Here is a 20,319-nt window from a genome sequence, read left to right as displayed (position 1 = left end):
AATTTCATCTTGATTGTTTTTTTTTTTATTATTCTGTTCTGGTGGCATACAAAGTAAACTTATGAAAGTTGTGTCAGTGTCCCGATATATATGAACCTAAATGTATCCCTGCTGCATTAACACCGCTAGCTCAATCACTGGTGAGTTTACCAGCCAATGTCTAATGATGGACCATGTTTAGTTATTTTCTTAGTGCAAAATGTTAATGCATACAAACAGAGATGAAACGTGTCAAAATAATTCACCCTGAAGCACTCAGCATCCTTATCCCCAATTCAATCTGACACAATAGTTTGGCCCTTTACCGTTACCACAGCAACAGCTCCAACCTTTCCGTGCACTGAGCTACAATGTTTTATCTTCTTTTTCTGCTTCTCCCTGAAGCCTACATCCTCTGTCTAATAAAAAGTGAGCATTATAAAATTACATACCTTATATATTTACACAGGTACATATATAGCATTGTGAAAAGTTAGAAAAAGTAAACAAACTATTTAAAAAAGTTTACATTACATTCTAGATGTATTACCTGTACAGTAAAAGACCTCAAAAGTTTTTTACATTTTGATGATTGAGTTTACAGCTCTTGAAAGTGAAATATTAGAATATTTACTCTTGAGTTCTGTTAAATCTCCATCCCTACGGTATAAATTGCAGGTACCTCTTGTTCTTTGAAACCATACTAATGGAGAGGACTGCTGACTTAGCAGTGGTCAGAAGACAGTAACAGAAGGTCATTACTGATAGGGCTGGGTGTTCACAAAACTGCTGTTGCAAAGCATATTAAATGCAATTGTGGCGTATCAGAGGTAAAACTTCATATAAATCCTGTTCAGTTTCTCGCACAAATCGATTGTTTTGTTTCTTATGACATCAATGCATCATCACAAGCTGCAGAGTTTCATTTTTAAGTTTTTTTTTTTAAATCTTCAAGATTGTGTGCCCATTGACTTGCGTTATACGACAGATAAAATCTTTGTCTGTGTTCTACTGAAGAAACAAAGGCACCCATGTCTTGGACGCCCTGGGTGTAAGCAGATAAACATCCAGCACTTCTTGAATTACACTTTACTGAGAATAGTATACTGAAACGGAAGTAAACCTGTGTTTTCACAAAGCATATTTATCCACAGCGCAGAGGGCGCTTACATATGGTTGCATATGATCGTATTAGGCAAGTGGGAAGTGTGTATTTTATTTGTGTAGAAGCTAACAGTTATATTTACATCTGTCAATGTGAAAAAATCCTATTTTTTCTGTAATATCAATAAGATGTTACAATTGCATATTACATTAATTGGTTGTAATGTATAAGACCGTGGTGTAAGAGAGAATTTGCATTGCCCTGAATGAGCAGGTTTTTGCATCCATATGACACAAGTATTGTGGCCCTGCATTTAATATGGACCTACCCCACACCTCTAAACCTACTAATTGATATCAATTACCAATATCATATAACCATGTAACCAATGTTAAGTTTCCACATGTAAATAGCATGAAATAAACATGTATAAACATAATATTGTGCCATTGTAAAGCACATTCATGAGATTGGGTAAGTTTTTGTGCATTTAAAATAACTTTTGGAAATGTAATCTGATGTGGACACCAAAATGATGGCATCCCGTCTTTCAACTATTTATAATTTTTTAGCACGCCAGCGTGACTAGGAGCATTAAATTGTCCAGTCATGACTTCCTGTTTCACAGGATTAGAAATATGAGCAACACATTCCCTTTAGGCTATGTTCCCTTAAATCAACCATCGCAAACAGTAAAACCAAAGAGTACAGTTCGGATGTGCAGAACATCATTTTGGAGCTTTATGAAATAGAAAGTGGCTAGAAGAGTTCAATCAACTAAAATGTTACAGATCTGCATGGAAGAGGACGTGTGTTTGTATTGTTCTAATTGTGAAGAGACTGAGTGGCCAAAGACTCTCCAAGGACCACAGCTGTAGAATTGAAGAGATTCATTGAGTCTTGTGGTCAGAATAGCTAAAAAAAAAAAAATAAATCAAATAGCCCCTACATCACCACATGTTTTCAGAGGGTTTCAAGAAAAATGCTTCTTTTGCATCATTTTCCAGAGACGATTAAATCTTTAAATGGTGCTTGCTTCTATGGTCGGATAAAACAACAATCCAAATCAAAATCAAAATCACAAAAGATTTGTCACTGGGCACAAAATGAAGCTTCTGCCATGGACGTCCCAGTCCTCTGTCAGGAACCCTATAGAAAATGAGTGGAGTGAACCGAAGCCAACATGAAACTATTATATTTACTAGTATAAGAAGTATAAACTACTAATAATTTTAAGATTAAGATACCATTCTGTGCTAATACTAATGGCTAGCCCAATCACCATTCAATAGGTTAGCCCAAAAATAGAGTAAGTATAGGGAATTACAAGTTCAGCCAAGTACTGATAAGCCAGAAAATGCAGTGCCTTTTATGTTAACTTGAGAACTTCACAATCAATGCAGAATCTAACCTGGAGTAATATTCCAAAACAGGAGTAATATGATCAACAACCCTGCCCCTTCACAGAATTCCAGCTGCTGAATTATAATGTAAACGGAAATATTGAAGTTTGGTAATACAAGACTTTGAGACTCCAATAAGGTGTTACAAAAATCTAAAAAAGGTCAAAGGAATAATTCAACTTTCAGCAACAAAGAAAGACAGCATAGGTCAGAGCTAACTATTCAAAGATAAAACAAAGACAACTTCATCTCACAAAGACAGTGTGACACATGGGAAATATCCTGGCCCAGATTTGAGATTTGATTGTACATCTGCATACTGTCAGAATAAAAATTGTGGTTATGTTCGAGAGGTACTGACAACTGACAAAGAGGACAAAATATAGATGCTGAGAAGCAAGGGACCAAGTAATGAGTCCTAAGGGACACTAGTACTAACAGGAGGTGATTTTCTTTGGAACCTTCAGAAAAATGAGAAACTGGCTTATTGAATCTTATTTTGCCAGTACTGGCCACATTAGAATACGCACACCAGACCTCCAGACAAAGGCAGGACTTCTTCTATATAGCAAAGAGTTATGTGTAAATATAAACAAGCAAACAAACAAGCGCACTTACTCTGTGTTATTTTTTCAACTTCTGTGAACCGAAGAACACATGACTTGATAATATTTGAATAGACATACACACGTCCCCAAATTTAGCTACATGGCTTTTTTTTTTTTCTTGCTGGGTTGTTTGCATTGGCAGATGGAAAATCTAAAGCCTTTTCTGCCATATTGTTTCCACATCTACTAAGTTATAAATACCTTTTATTAATTTCAATATCAGCACTGCTTCACCATTTCAGTCAGTCATACTTTTGTTTGTCTAGCTCCACCTCTAAACCTAGCTTTCTCTCAAAAGCCTCAACACCAATCTTAAAAGGCATGTACAGAATGTTTTCATTAAAGACAGAAGAAATAAAACTTCTGTCGCATGTATGAAAGCAAGCAAGAATAATATCGGAGAGCTGCAGTGAATGGAAATGTTTTTGTCTAATCTAAATATTCCATACCGTGTACCCTGTTACAGATCCTTGTGATCATCCCCACAGAAACTCCTCCTAGAACAAAAGGAGCGAGTGCTTTCTGCTGCAGGACGGAGGCAGAGGGCTGGACAGAAACCTGGTAGCTTTGTGTCATGCACAGCCTTTCACTTGCCCGGGCCGAGAATAGGCCCCAGAATGAAACGGCTCGATTCAGAAAGGCTAGGCCTGAGAGGAATGGCACCGAAAAACAACACACAATGCAGCAGCACTACAACCATCAACAGCAGTAATGAGGGTTTGAATAAACTTGTTGGAACAGAAAACAAAATCACAAGACAATGAGACGTTTAGAAAAGTTCTGCAATAATTTAGTGCCCTATGAGAATTAGAAATATATTCATATATTACAAAAGCTTTACGATATTTGTAAACTGCTAATGGTTCGAACGTACGAGAGCGCTTTAGTGCCATGTTGAAATGTGATATCACTCTGCCTACTGCGGCTATGGTACAGCAGCAAGGGTCCTTGATAATTATGCTGGAATGAGAGTATAGTTCCTAGTCATGTCAGCCTAGAAAACCGCCACTCGTTTTCTGTCAGGATTAATACACACTGTAAGTACAGAACAGTTTTAAATAGGAAAAACATTTTTAAATGAGATGCTTCTGGTCTAATCGGAAGTGAGGAAAATCATGCAGAGTACGCATATCAAAAGACGAAATTCACGTAATAACTATGTTCTGATTCGTTGGAATCAGAACGAATTCCAAAAATACAAAAAGTGTCCATGTAAACATATATATTGTTGTCAACATCGGACACAGAATCTACTAAGATTAATCTAATCAAAGCCAACAAAAACAGACAAAAGTTATAAATCTAGAATCTGTATTATATTTTGGACCACAAGGTTATGATTCAAAACATAAATTCTCCTATTATGGTGCTATCTAGTGTTAGGTGGATGTGTCTCAGTGCACCTAAACTCTATACAAATGATCAGAATCAGTTTTTCTTTGTATATTATCATTGTATATATTCTTCCATTGTGCAGTGTCTCAGACGATGAGGCGTTGAGTGCGTATAAATGTCAACAAGCTGAAAATTTTTTTGAGATAGTGTAGAAACCGATTTCATAAAATGGGCGTCGAAAAAGGTATCGTTTAGGAACCAGTATTGATATAAAACTTTTGGAATGATACCCAGCCCTATGGCTCATCATTGAAACAAAGTTATGTCTGAAAGATGATTAGATTGGGTCACTGAATCTGTGAAAACAGACCCCTCGACAGGTCCTAATGCCCTAATAAATTACATTTAACATTTAGTAATTGAAATCATAAAATAATGAGTATGTTTTGACTTAAAGGTCATAAGCTATAGCTTACATGGGAAAAAAAAAACTACAAACATGACATGTAGAATGTGTTTAATTTTTTTGAAACAAATCATAAACTCTGAAAGATTTTCAGAAATTGTCATCTTTCTGTTGGAATTGATATATAGTTTATTTACAGTTATTTTTAACCACCATCAAGTGTTTGAAAGAACTTCTGATTACAATCTAATACGTGCTAATATAAGCTTTTAAAGTACTGTCAAAAACCTCCATTATTGTTTATTTCATTCTAACATATATGTTTTTATTGAAAATAACCAACTTATTTAATTGAGCTTTATTTCCGCACAGGAGAGACTTGGTATCAACAGGGTCCAAAAATGTTTTGAGCTCCATTTCCAGAAGTATTCGAGAATGCATTTGACCAGATTACACTCGTAGTGTAGATGCGGATGTGGTTCAAGCGGCCACAACTTTTAAAACGTACAAGAACGTGTGCTTATCAGATGGTATTTAAGCATTGACAAGCTGAATCAGAAGTATTGTTTTCTGATTACACAAAAAAGTAAGTACAAGCAGATGTAATATCTGTAGAACCTTTAGAGCTTGAACACATCTAGAGGTGGTCAAAAATGCATCTGATTGGATTTCTGTTGTAGTGTAGATGCACATGTGGTCAAATCCTCCTTCTGCCTACGGACATGACTTTTTCCGTGGTCTTCGTTTTGTGATTGTACGGCAGTAAGCGTGAGCTTGTTTTGTCCATGTAACTGAAAAAGCCCATACATAAACATGCACGGAATGCTGTGGAGTATCTTAATATTAGTGCGCATGTGTGTCTAACCCTTTCACTGCAGCTTCGGCAAAAGCAGAAGAACCCTCGATGGAATCAGGACAGAACTGGTCATTTTTCTGCTTTGACCCAGTTTGAGCTAAAGAGACCCCAAAAAATGATTCTTGCACAACCTTGCTTCTTTATGGATATGGTTTTTTGGGGGTTGATGAGCAGTTTTGTTTTTGTGCCATACCTTTTAAAATTATAGCCCAAAAGTTCAGTTTAGTTTTATAAGACCATAAACCATTTTGCCACGTAGTTTTAGCAAAATGTAGACACTTTTTTTTTATTCTTCTTTCTTTCTCTCTTTCTTTTTCCATGAGTAATGGTTTCCATTTGGCCAACCTAGCTCAGACATGAAAAATACAGGATGTACTTGTCACACACAGCGAGTGGTCAGACATTCACCAACCTCCTTTAAACACAACAAAACAAAGAGAAAACACTCACACAGAGTAATGAACTTGAAAATTAAACTATAGTTCCTTTTGCATTATTTTTAAAAACATAACTACAACCCCACTCATACGTTCCCCATCTTACCTAAAGCTGTGAATACTACACAGTGCTGAGATTTGAAGTGAAGAAAAAATGATACAATTTGAATAATGCCCCCTTTAGCAAATCCGTGCAGTTTTGAAAGATAACATATGCAACGTTCTTCTTGCCAGAGTCAGCAGAAGTGAGGGGAAAAACAGTGTATTTTACGTTTGAAACATGGATATTTATCCTACAAAAATCCATGGATTCACTTACGGGGGGTTTTAATGACTCCCCCGGAGCTGTGCCACGGACAACAAACACCGACTTATTTCAACAGAAAGGCTTGGAGGGGTCTGGACAATTTTTAATGTAACTCTGATTGGATCTGTCTAAAAGAAGAAAGTCACATGCATCCAGGATGCTTTGAACGTGAGTAAAAGACTAATTTTAAGTTTTGGTAGGACTAACTTCTGACTCATTCGCAAAACTAGGCATCCGATCAGAGTTGTCACCTTCCCGACGGTCCTAATGTTGAACTGGGCAAACTCCCGACGACGTGAGCCTGACAAGAGCCCCGAGGGGAACGCACACCCAACAAACTAGACCTGACCGTCGGCTCGGTGTGTCCCTTTAAATCTTCAGCTGGAACGCCTGCATGCTGTGACTTCATCATTTCATGCACGAATGCACATAAACAATGTGTCAGTTGGAGCTATTCTTATTAGAACAGATTTTAATAATGAAAGATTATTCACAGTCTGTCTTGCTCTAGGAGTGGGACAATATATCGATTTGGTGATAGATATTGTCCTACTTTATGCGACACAGGAATCTGTATCTGAGGCCAGATATTTATATTTTTAATTAATACAATAAGACGGGGAAGCACAAGGACCTGCAGGATAAACTGATTTACTGCCAGTGTATTAGTTCACGTCTATGTATGAAAAACAAAAGTGTCTTGAAACAGCTATCAGTGTCGATCACGTAGTTATTGCAGAGCTTGTATTCGGCCCGTGAGTAACCTTTCTGCTAGGACTGAATGATTTCCCTCACTATGAGTGATTAAACATTTCCATTGAAACGTAGCGAGCGCAACAGAGTGAGAGTTTTCAATCAGTTCCTACAGATGTTGAGCTTAAATTCTTGAGTGGTGCATTATGGGATAGGAAGTGGCGCAGAGAAAGCTTTGAGAGTGGCAAAAAGTTTGGCCATTCCTTGACTTTATGCAAATACGGAGCCAAAAAAACAGCCAATGATAACCGATCGCTGTGAAAAGGTGATGAAATGTTTGATCTGAAGCAGTGGTGTTGTAGCAAAGCCAGCGTGCAAAAGAAGCAACGTAAATGGTTAATTCCTCCCTGCATTCATGTGCAGGGCACCGTTTTTATGATAAGAAACAAGGTTGAGAAAGCACTCCTTTACCAGTGAATCCTTTACACAATCTGACTTTACTGTGCTTGGAATTGCTGGTTTGGTCTGGCCAGAGGAGAACTTGCCCTCTCCCCAGGTTTCTTTCTCCATTCTATCACCAACAGAGATTTGGTTCCTTTGCTGCTGTCATCTCTGGTTTGCTAATCTGGGGAAACCTGGTTTCCAGTGATTATTGTCGATTTGATTGCACAGATACTACATAAACTCAACTGAGCTGGACAACGATCTCTTTGCATTCAATGGTGAAACGCCTTTAACTGAAAAGTTAAAGTAAAATAACTTTATTCTTTTCATTTGACATTACTGACACATTTGATACTATTAAGTGCTTTGACACAATCTGTATTGTTAAAAACTATATATAAATAAAAGGGACTTGACTCAGGTCAATTTTAAAAAGTACCAGGCTATATAATTAAATGTGTTGGTTTTCACACAGAGAAAAGTATACCCCAAGAATAAAATGCTACATTTACTTAAATTTTTTTAATTGATTTACAGATCACCTTTTTAGGCTGTTTTCTATCAGTTTGAACTGAATTGAGAAAACGTGCACATTTTCGCATCTTTGTTTTCACTGTTAAACAGATCATAATGTATCATTGTAATCGTCTTGCAATATACTGATTATAATAACTATCATAGTATAATTGTTATCGTGAGGCATGTATCATGATTATATTTAGTATGGCGAGTTACCCAGCGATTCACACACAAAACTCAGGAACAGGAAGACGTTTGGACATTTACCAGCCGACGCAGGACACTAGAAACACAGAGTTTAAGATTTAACACGCACCTACAACTCAATAGAAGTTCTGTATCTATATATGTTGCTGTCTTATATAAAACCTGCCCCAAACATTTAAAACAAAAGTATTTTCACATGTAAATTCTTTTTCTAAAATTATTGTACACTCACGATTATGAACAATTTTGCTGCTGAATAATTCACAAATTTATTCTTGTCATATATTTTGTCTGTGTGTATATTATGTATATATATTAGGGGTGACCTGATATTCTTCGATAGGACGAGCCTGATTCGGTCGTTATGATCATGCCGTTTTGGCTATATGGGAGTGCTCAATATCTGATTTCACTTAGAACTACCTCTGCAAATTAACTTACAGCCTATTAAAATAATGCTGTAAATATGAATCTGAAAAGAAAGAAGCTTCAAATAAATATTTCAACGTGCCTGAATGAATCCAACCACCCCTTTAGGTTTCACTTTCCATAATCTGTGACCGACAGAGGATCTTGGCAGCTATATTTTTTGCCCCTGGCCCCAAATATGAGATTGATTGATTGATCAGTCGAATATTAGCAAGACTGGAAAATTCTGATTCGACTATAACAATTCTTAGTCAGGACACCCCTAAAAGTGTCGTAGTTTAAAGTGAGTTTTGAATAAAAGTGTACTATTAATCTCATAAACTGTCATATTTCATGAGAGGTCATAGAAAATGTTTTGTTGTATTTATTTAGAGGTACTTTTGATAATAATATAGATGAACATATGAGAAGAAAGTCACATTTAAGCTCTGTTCTTCCACATGTGTTCAAACTTTTACATGCCTGTCACAGCTTTTTCATGCTGGTTGATGACCGTATTAGCGAAATGGCCTAAAACAATTAGCAATTAAACTGCAGACCGCTATGTTTTCTAATAAACGCAAGAGCTGCATGTAGCCCTCTATGATGTAGTCTATCACAGCGGCGCTGCACGAGCTTGTTAGACAGGGTTCAAAGTCCAAAGCTGCACTAAAAGAATGTTACTTCGCCAGCCGCTAGGTAACATTTTTATACAGTTTTAAAATAAAATAAGAAATGTATGACGATAATAATAATTACAATACATTTACTATAACAGTCACACGTAGTGTTTAAATTGGGATCTGTAATATTTATCAGTGTTTTCAAAGAATTGTCTTTTGTACAGTAAAAAAAGAAATGCATTCTTGATTCAAGAAGAGGGTCTCAAATGCCCCAAAATTGTTTTCCTAACTTATTTATTTTAAGTTAAATTGAGAGTATAAATACAGAATCTGTGTATATATTTTAAACTTTTAATTATTATTGTGTAATTGTTGTTTGCTGGAACATGACTTGGAAAATTATCTGCTATTACAGAAGAAAATAATTTATTTATATAATAATAATAATAAAAAAAAATGTGTGTGTATATATATATATATATATATATATATATATATATATATATATATATATATATATATATATATATAATTACCGTCATTGGTAATATTATTGCCAAAAATACCTGAAATTACTGTGATAGATTTTTATATCTGTGATATATTTTATATCGTAACCATATCGCTCATCCCTATTTGTCAGCTGAATGAATTTTGGAATTTTGTTGGTTTTAATACTACGTGGAAAAATGTTGAGCATGACTTTCAAAACCCTCTGTATGTAGGCCATGTTAAAACAGGACCATTTGTTTTACAGAAAAGATAATTGTAATAAACTGTCATGTAGGGCTGGGCGATATGGCAAAAAAAAATATCACGAATTTTTTCATTATCAATCGATATCGATAATTATCACGATAAATGTCAAATCTTTATATCTAAGCGATTTTAAAGGCAGGTTTTTTTTCTCCTGAATAAAAGAAAACCAGACAATTAATTATTATTTATAGTTTATTGTCAGAACATGACAAATAATTTTCAAACAATGATCAATTGAGGTAGATACAGATTTGAATATTACTAGTTACATCAACATCAATAGAATAATATTATTAATATTAATAGAATATATAAAACGTTTTTATAAAAAAATAAGAACTGTAAAATTATACAACATTTGTAACATGGCTCTGACTGTAAATGTAGAGTTAAAGTGATTAAGTATATTTATCTTCCAACAAAAATGAGAATAGACAAATCTTTTCAGCATGCCAATCCCTTTTGTGCAGCTGATTTAACACATTTTGTAAAATGTTTGAGCTGTCTGACAATATAAATAAAAAAATAATAAACAAAAGAACAATCTTAACCATTTTTCAGCATTTACTGCTCAAGTTTTCAACAGCCAAAGACATTTCCTACAAGTTACGTGCAAGAAAGACAAGTCTGTCTACAGTCTCAGGTTTTAAAGCTGCTCTATGACAGGTCACAATGTTTCCTCCAGTACTAAAAGCCTCTCGGAAGGGGAGCTGGTAGCAGGGATACACAAGTAACGCCTTGCTAGTTGGCTTACTTTTTGGAAATTTTTTGTCATACATCTTCCACCAATCCAGGGTTCTGTTTCACTGTCTGCATCTGGAGCCATGAGGTAGTGCTCCAGCTCCATCTCCACTACCTGCATGTCAGTGAGTCCTGTGTTGCTGGGGATGGCCTCTTAAAAACTGCCAAGTGACTTCCTCTGCTTCTTGGCAGGAACAGCTGCAGCAGCTCCCCCTCTGCCTCCATTTCTTCTGTTCTGTATGAAGCCTGTGAAGTGGATGGACCTTGGTCTCCTTCCATATTCAGAATCTCAGAAACTGCTCTTTGTTTGATTCCCTCAATTTTCTCTGGCCTGATATATTGAGTCTTGAAGCGCGGATCAACCAAGGATGCCATATCAAGCAGTTCATCTGTTATCTCCTCATCATACTTCTCACTGAGATAGTCTATGACTACTGTCTTTATGTCCTTTGTGAGCTGTGTGTCATCATCAGAATGTTTCAGGACCTCTGTTTTGAAGAGGTGCAGCACAGCTTAAGGTAGGACACACTCACATAAGATTCACCAGACAGTGAATCTGTGAACTCAAGAAGTGGTTTCAAGCCCTCATTTATTGACTCCAAAGCGTCAATGTCCTGCCAGGTAGGCACCAAGTGTCTGGTTTTCTTGTCAGCAGTGAGTACCTGACTGATAGCCTTGTGCTGTTCAATCACCCTGGCCACCATCTTTTGACGTGAGCCCCACCTGGTAGGTGATTCTGTCACCATCTTGTGTCTGGGCAGTTTAAGTTCTTCCTGAGCAGTCACAAAGGTCTCTTTTCTTTTTCAAGAGAAAGAGAAGGCAGCCACTACTTTTACACAGCCCGACAGCTCGTTCCACCCTCTTGTCCTTCCCGCTTTCTCTGAGGAAGGAATGAAATAGATACTTACTTTGTCTTTTTCAACACAATATTTTTCAAATGTATCCACAATATGTAAAGAAAAATATATATAATATACTGTAGCAACAATTGAGCAGCACAAGGCCATCAGCACTATATAAATTAGCTTTTATATCAGCATCATTACTACTACTACTCACATTAAATATTTAGGCTAAATTATGCATTTCAGTTTTAAATATGGCTTCTTTCTTGTAATCATTAACATTTAAGAACACATCAATAATACAACTGGGGCTGCAACTAACAATTATTCTAATAATCGATTAGTCAGTCGATTATTTTTGGTTAATCGATCAATTGGATAAAAACAAAAAAAACAATTAAAGCATTAATTTTTATTCAAACAGAACTAAAATCTTTAGAAAGTGCACTCCAAAAAAGAATTTAAAGCATCTCAAACAGAAGTTTTAAGCATCTCTTAATTTTCTCATGCCATTTTTTCTTGTCTAGTAATCTTGATTTAAGATTTTTTTAATATATTTGGACTGGAAACGAGACAAAAATTACTAAGTAAAAGCTTTTTTGCAGTGTAGAGTGAATTTTTTTAGGCGACCGTAATTTTAGAACGTTCACCTTTAATGTTTCCATGGCATAGCTACGTCATGTTTGTCACGTGACACACGCAGCCACAATAACGCTGTATGACAGATGTATCCCTTTTATTTTATTTTTCCGTTTTAATTCAAAATTTTAACACATAGCGCCAAGATTCAGCACGTAAATTCATAAGTTAACGTTACTCCCAAAAGTTACTACTTTTAGTAATCAATTTTAATCGATTTAATCGATTCGTTGTTGCAACCCTAAATACAATATTGATTTAAAATTCATCATCATTATTATTATTTCTATAACTTTTTGTTATTAGATGGAATACGGAGACTAATGCTTACCAATAGCCAAGTGTAGTCGATGTCCAAAACACTGAAGTCGTGTCCATTTATTGAGCGATGCAGCTTTTACCATGTTTGCACCACTATCAGTTGTGATACATACTTGTCTGGTTTCACTCAGCCCCCAGGAGGTGAGTGCTTCAGTCATTCAGCCAGGCAATAACTTCACTCTGTATGATCTTCAGGACAATAAGCTGTTTGAAGGCATTTGCTCTGAAGATTCCAGTCTTCGTCTATAAAATGAACTGTAAGGCTCAGATAAGGCTCCGATGTGCGACTGGACCATATATCCGGGCAGTAGTAGCGAAGAATTGTATATTTTGCAGATGCCGCTCTACCGTCTCCCTACACTCAGTATATAGCCGTGGAAGCGCTGTCTGCGAAATGTTTTTCGGCCGGTAGTTCGTATCTGGGGTCAAGAACGTGGATAAGATTCTTAAATCCTTCATTTTCGACAAGACTAATGGGAAGCATGTCTTTTGCAATGCAATATGCAACTGCTTTTGTGATGTCTCCATGTCTTTTTTTTTTTTCTCATAAGGCACGGCTTTGAAAATGACGACATGAGACTCTGCTGGGTAGTTGCGCTGATGCTTGTAGATGGTCCACGACGTTTACCAACACTTGTTTGGGTCTGTAATTTCTTTGCATCTTCGTATTCTGAAGGGTGACGTTGTTTTAAATGATGAAAGAGGTTTGTGGTGTTGCCTGTTTTTGATGGCACGAGTCGTCTGCACAGTTTGCAGTGCACGTCGCTCTGTTTTGTGTCGGATTGCAAAAACCAAAATAGCTCCAGACTACTGAAGTTGAGTGACCTTTCTTGTCAACTAAGTCTGTGACCTGCGAGCTAGTCGTGGACGGTGCATTTTCTTCACTGTCGCTCATTTTTCTTACTCCTCCAACACGTGCAACTGACACTGTGTATGGCTGTATAGTACTAACACTGCGTGTGGCATCCAGAAGCGCAGGCTGCAAAATGCGTGCGCAGCGTTGCGTATAGTGCGTAAACATTATCGAGCGCTTATCGAACTGTCATTATCGTGTTATCGAGAAAATTTATATCGTGAAAATTATCGTTATCGAATTATCGCCCAGCCCTACTGTCATGGCAACAGTGTCACAAACATAACTACACTGCAGGCTTTTTATTATCCTATTTCAGCTTTCTTACAATATTGGAGGAAGTTTTGAGTGAAATATGATCCAGACCAGATACAGACCAACCACAACCAAGCATTAATATTATAACACAAGAAATGACACATTATTTTAAGTTAATAATAATAAAATAACAGCCACATGACTATTGATTCCACATCTCCAACACAACAAAGGCTAAATATTTTTAAACTAGAGGAGAGTGAGCACACCAAAAGTATAACCATGTGGTTTTGGGTTTCCCTTTCACTTGAGCAGCCCTGCCCTCTTGCCACATGGCCTGCCTTTGTCATACCCATAATGCCTCACGGTTACCTTTGACACTCCTGAGGACAGCTCCTTTTATGATTGCACAGTCACCTGACGCAACCTTGAAGTGCAGCAGAGTAAAATGCAATGAGGCACAAGGTCAGTGCGCGCATGCACGCAAAAATAGAGATGCACACAAAACCTTCAACCTAGTGATCAGAATTCAGTATAATGCACAGACACAAGGTAAAATCTAGACAAGATCAAGGTCACTACACGTATTGATCAGTCACCTAAATGTAAACCATCTGGCCTTCACAAGCGTCTTATAAAAGCATGTCTCTTTCTCTCAGTCTGTTAGCAAATAACGGACATGTAGGCCTACTTCTTTTCCAAAAAAATACATTAAATTAAAAATTTCAAATACATATATATGCATATATTTTATAACTGGTTACCATTTGTGTACAGCATGTTTAGTTCATAAACAGTTTAATGTTGTTTATATATATATATATATATATATATATATATATATTATTTTTTGATACCACTGCTTGACATAAAACACCTGCATGGCATACAAATATAACGTGTTTTGACACTAGAATTTCTGTAAATATATCTAATAAACATTTTTACCTGTTTTGACATGTTACATTAGCTTTACCAATGTATTTACGTATAATTATAGACAGGCATTCTGCTACAGAGCGGCAAACCACGAGGACCTATAAACCAATACCAACAAACATAGCACTCAAAAATCACCCCCTGACCAAGACAAAGCTAACACCGAAAGGGTTAACAATGCCCCAGATAAATGTATCCCACATTATAAATGTTTGAACATTTTAATACGACCGAGTTGGCGCTTTTCCACTCTCTCCATAAACACACATATATAGGTGAACAGTAACTTCTCAGTCATTGAGTAACTTCAAACAGGCGGTTCCCTTATTAGTGAGGTTTACCTGCACGCAGACACACCCTATATCACCTACACGCTTAGATTTCAAATAGCGAACAACCTGTTAAACCATCACGTGCGAGTACTTTTAGCCCTTAGTGTTGTCTAGGTACACAGCACTCTATATCTGACATACAGCCAGTAACCCTCCAAACGTGGCCTGTGACGAGCTTCGTTGCATCTGTTGCATCTTCGCGAGCAACTTCACACACAGCTCGACCGCAGCACACTTACTTTCCGAGGCAACAGAAAGCTAAGCGCAATTCACGTTTTAACAACAAACGTCGAGCGGCTCGTGAAACAAATAAGCGCTACGGAGAACCAGCGAGAAAATATCACATTACGAGACGACAAGCCCGGGATAACGTAACAAGCTCGAGGCGTCTGACTGCATTAAAACAACTTCAAACGCAGCAATACATACCAGCTGTTCAAAGCACTCCAAGAAAACGCGTTGACATGTAGGCCAACTGCAACTTCCAAGCCGTCCACTCGGTCTCGAGCGAAAATAAACGTCCACGCGACGCGAGCGCGTTGGGTTTATTCCTGGAAACTTTGTTTCTGCCCAGCGCTAGTCTGTACGGCGGTACGTAGGCGCCATGTTTGTGTTTTGTTACTTTGGTGCGCTCTCGGGTTTCTCGGACTGACTGCTGAGGCGGATGGACCCGCCCATAAATGACTCGCTGTTTCACATTTCCTCTTCACATCACAACGCCCCGTATCCACAGACCAGCGCGCACCGTGCTTAACAGGTGGCTGGGATAGTTTTTTCCCCACTCTGTTCAACCCACAACACATACGATTATACTTTTTCCTCAGCGTATCAACGTTTGTGAGTTTTTGATCGACATATGCAAAATGTACACAGAAGCGAAGTCAGAAGAAACACAAATTCTTGCAAATAAAATATTTTATTACAAAACATGAACGCAAACAATATTTTTGTTCGATATTTATCCTTAATTAGTTTGTACATACTGAAGTCGTAAGACAAATGTTAAAAATGTTAACTTCGTTAATTAGACTGATCAAAAGCGCATCAAGCCGCAAGTCAAAATTCGTGGCGGACATTTTGAATCATTAGCATGTATAAAAGAACATGAAGATGCTAGTATTCATCTAGCGTCACATTCACTAAAACTGGGCAGGGTGAGGTTCCCTGCAGGACGAGAGGGAAAAACTCTGAGCTTGTCCAAATCAAGAGAAAAAGCCTCTCATCAGTCCACTGGCCTGGGCTCTTCCTCGAATGTACAGGGTCTTCTCAATATTACAGTCGTAGAAAGGAGATTTATCTAAAGAGGCCTCATTGCACACCTGAGCAGTTTTTCCATCAAGAGAATCAGATTCAACAGGAGACCGGATAAGTTCTTCCTCTCGCTCCCTTGTTACTACGCACCTCTGCTGAGCAATCACTATTAAATGACAAGTCATCCTCAAAGAGGTCTGGGAGCTCTTCTTGAGCAATGCTGAAGTTAATAACATCACTTGACCTTTGGCTGTTAAGAGCCTCCAGTTGTGAGGAGTCCCATGGCACAGTTGAGTTGAGGGATGACCCCTGCTGGACAGGAGGAGTGCAATGGGCAAAAGTAACAGAAGATAATAGGGACGGTTCTGGACTTGGTCTGGTGCAAGGGCCAGTCACCTCAGCCATGGGCGTCTTAAGCCAAGAGAGGCTGTCTTGTGGATTCCAAGTAGCTTGTTTCTTCTCAGCCATGCCTTCCTCCACAGCTTTTCTCCATGAACTTCTCACATCTTTGACTAGAGGAGAATTAAATGATTTTAAATACACCCGAGTTTCACAAACAACATTTAGAACTCAAACACTAGTGTAGACGTCATCAAAAAGACATACTCAGACTCTCAGGGGTGCGGCACAGCTGTTTCCCTTGCTGAAAAGGGATCTGATATGACATTTAATAACTGCCCTAGGTCCACGTCACTCCTTCCATTGACTGGACTCAAAATCACAGCCTCAGCAAACTTAAAAACAAAAACCCACAAATTAAACCTTTCACATTGCACATGCATTTGTATAACCTTAAACCGAGAGTTGTCTGCTCGTATCTGTCCGTGGCGATTTCTCTCAATTATGCACCGGTCATCAGAGAGCAGGTTTGATGTAGGGAAATCTTGTGATGGGTAGAGCACTGCTCAGGACTACCCATGTATCGGTTTCCCAGAGCAAATTATACAAAATCAAATGATAAGGATGCAAAAATTCACATACTTGACTTGCCAAGTTGTCACACTCCAAATCTAGAATTTCAGCCTTGTTCTTTAAGACCGAGTCTTCATCTTAGAATGCAGATTTCTCCTGTAGGAAGCCTGTGTATAAAAGGGTTTGTGTAATATTATATAATGACCAGTTTACAAACTTGCCCTCATCTTCTATACTATTTTCAGATAAGGTATAATTTGAGGATACCTCCCATTATTTGCATGACCTTCAGGGGTTATTTCAAAGAGCAGAGTTAACTTACCATCACTAACCTCTAAAGGCAACAAGGAGTAACCTTGTATAGCTCAGGGTATGTTCACAGTGAAAACATTTTCAATAGGGCACTGGATCTATGAGTCACCATGGAAACAGAGGCTAAGAAGCAACTCATTCTAAAGTATTTATTTACATTCCTAGGGCACATCACTCTTAACTATGATGCAAGCCCCTTCAATAGGGCATGTATACACTGACATCTTTGAAGTAAACTAATGATAAAACAACCTACCATGAATAAGTTGCTTTCTGGAAAAAAAACCCTGAGATTATTGGATTACCTATCCATACACTTAACTATATGTAGCATAACTAGATTTGCGCGATAACCCATGTTGCTAGAGATGAACAGCAAGCAGGGATGTGTCTAATATAGAAAGAAGGGGAGGTACAAACAGGAAAGTATGAAGTTTAGCAATACAAAACTACCTGTATTGGACTGGGTGTCTGAGTCACAGACTTCATTTTAATTGGGTAGGTCAAAGGAGTTTCACATGGTGGTGCATCACAAGTCACTGGTTTTGGAGAAAAGCAGCTGTCAGAGAACAGCAAGACCCCTTTATGGTCATCTTCCTCAGAAATGCTGTTGGAGGAAAAAAAAAAAAAAGTTACATGAACATGGAACAAATGTTATCTTCTCAGGCTTTCTCCATTTAGAAACACTTCATTTGTGCTTTACATTTTCATTTCTGGCTCCATGTGGACTTCTGGTTCCAAATGGATTTCTGCCTCCATTTTCTCCAGTTTTCTTTGTGATGGCAGTTCTTAAGTGAGAGAAAGAGAGACAGTACAGAGGTTACACCATATCTACAGAAGAAAAAAAAATTTACATAAATTCAACCATCCGAGCTGCTAACTTACCATCTAGTCTATATGGATATTGTAAGATGATACTAGCCTCAAAGCTAGCCTTAGAAGCTGGCTCAAAAGAGAGAGGAGCCATTGGGGAGACGAAGTCAAGAACCTGTTGAAGGTTACAGATAGCAAATCAGTCATACAAACTAAAACAGAATAACACTTGCATCAAACGAGATGTGTAACGTGTGACATAAATAACTTCAATAGCTAAATAACTCATTGCATAGAATCACAACTTTATATAGCTCACCTAAATAGAAGAACACTGCCTTCCTTACTCAACCTGAATGTTGTTCCAAACCTGTATGAATTTCAGCTGACATCAGCCATTGACTTCCACAGTACTTTTTTCACATTACGAGGGCCAGTGACAAATGTCTAGTTACCCACATTCTTCAAAAAAAATTACTATTCCAATGTTCATTTTAGCAAAAGAGAAAAATGCATACTGGCCTGGAACAACAGTGGCTGAACTGTCCTTATAAAACCAAACAAAAGCTGTTATGACTTCACTTACAGGATCCTCTTTAAGAGAAGTGATCAGAGATGTTTTTTCAAGCATTCTGCCCACTTGTTCTCCCAGTCCTCCTCCAGCCTCCTAATGGAGACCTTCAGCTCTGATGCATTCTCTTTGATTAGTTTCCGCCTAGGAGGAGGGAGGGAAAAATATATATATATAACAAACAATTACATTTAAGTGTCAAACTGAAACACTATAATATTGTAATCAAATAGTAAACAACCAATATAAGTCCCCATATTAATCCCAACCATTCACCGCTTCACATGCCTTTATACTTCAGGTGCCTGATCCCAGAGGGAGTGGTCACAGATTTAAATTGCCAACACATGAATTCAATCACACACTGATTAATCATCAGTCTAACTCGCAAGTGACAAAAAAAAAAAAATAAAATCCCCAATTATTTGTATGATAAATAACCAGGAGTTTTACTGCAATAATTAACAAACAACTTTATTAAATGACACTTAAAAATCGTAAATGTGAAAGACCCAATGTAATGTTTAATATCACATTTATGGTACCTTATAAGCTTGAGGTTTTCTTTTGAGCGGCTGAAGAGCAAGGCATGCTCTTGGAGGTCTTGGTGTTGGAGCTGTACACCGGGGCCTATCATTTTCTCTCTCTCCTCACTTAGGATGTGTAATCCCTCATTTAGAAGCGCCAGCAAACACAAAAGGACAGGCTGCCCTCCTTTATATAAGCTACCAACACTAGACTATGGACACAGACAGAACTCATTGTCAGATGTTTCAACCCCAAAATGTCATGCCGACCTATCAAACTTTGAGAAAAATTCATTAAAATGCATACCTTCTGTAACACGTTAAAAAGGTTTTCCTTACCCTTTCTTCCTATAGCTCTCACCTGGTGGGATAAGCTCTCCATCCTCTCACGCAGAAGCGCAGGTATCTTCACGCTCAAGTCCTGTGCACCCAAGATGTACTGGTCTACCTGTCCATGTATCACACTCTCCACCACTTTTCGATCTACTTCAAGGGGGGATAAGACTCTGTCTGTCTCAGTCCAAAAGCCTCGCACCTGAGAATGTAAATGATCAGAAATGTAACAAGTAGGTATGATTAAACTCATAATTGATAGAAAAACTTAAAAAAATAAACTTGGTGCAAACCTTTCGGTTTTTTGCATGAATGTCTTCTTTTAAATCTGTGTCACAGTCATGTTCTCTACAAAAAAGAAACACTGTTTTAAGTGAAGTGAACATGAAACCAATAGTCTGTGCGATTTCAATTTACTCAAAAGAGCTGTCAAATCAAATTTCTTTAGAGATTTACTTTAGCAAGTGATCATATTTGGCATCTTCTGCATCAAGGTCCTCAAAGATGTCTCCAAACCTCTGAAATGTAAAAATAAATAATGATAAAATGTATACATATGTAATTCTTCCCCGAGTAGAGAATA

At 37.6% G+C, this 20,319-nt stretch overlaps 1 protein-coding gene and 1 non-coding gene across 4 annotated transcripts in view; both read right to left on the bottom strand.

Annotated features, from left to right (window-relative positions):
• The window catches only part of dennd4c (DENN/MADD domain containing 4C), a 49,068-nt gene extending 33,412 nt beyond the window's left edge, over positions 1-15,656 (bottom strand). For all 3 annotated transcript variants that reach the window (XM_043243595.1, XM_043243598.1, XM_043243597.1), the window contains exon 1: positions 15,447-15,656. The gene's annotated coding sequence lies outside the window, so the exon portion shown is untranslated. The remainder of the gene's footprint in view (positions 1-15,446) is intronic.
• Positions 15,657-17,070: 1,414 nt separating this feature from the next.
• Positions 17,071-17,201, bottom strand: LOC122349830. The gene has a single exon (XR_006251523.1).
• Positions 17,202-20,319: the final 3,118 nt, after the last annotated feature.

Source organism: Puntigrus tetrazona, chromosome 7 (assembly GCF_018831695.1).
Source record: "Puntigrus tetrazona isolate hp1 chromosome 7, ASM1883169v1, whole genome shotgun sequence".
In the NCBI taxonomy this organism is placed as follows: Eukaryota; Metazoa; Chordata; class Actinopteri; order Cypriniformes; family Cyprinidae; genus Puntigrus; species Puntigrus tetrazona.
The sequence above is the reverse complement of the archived record's forward strand: the minus strand, read 5'-3'. Positions and strand labels throughout refer to the sequence as shown.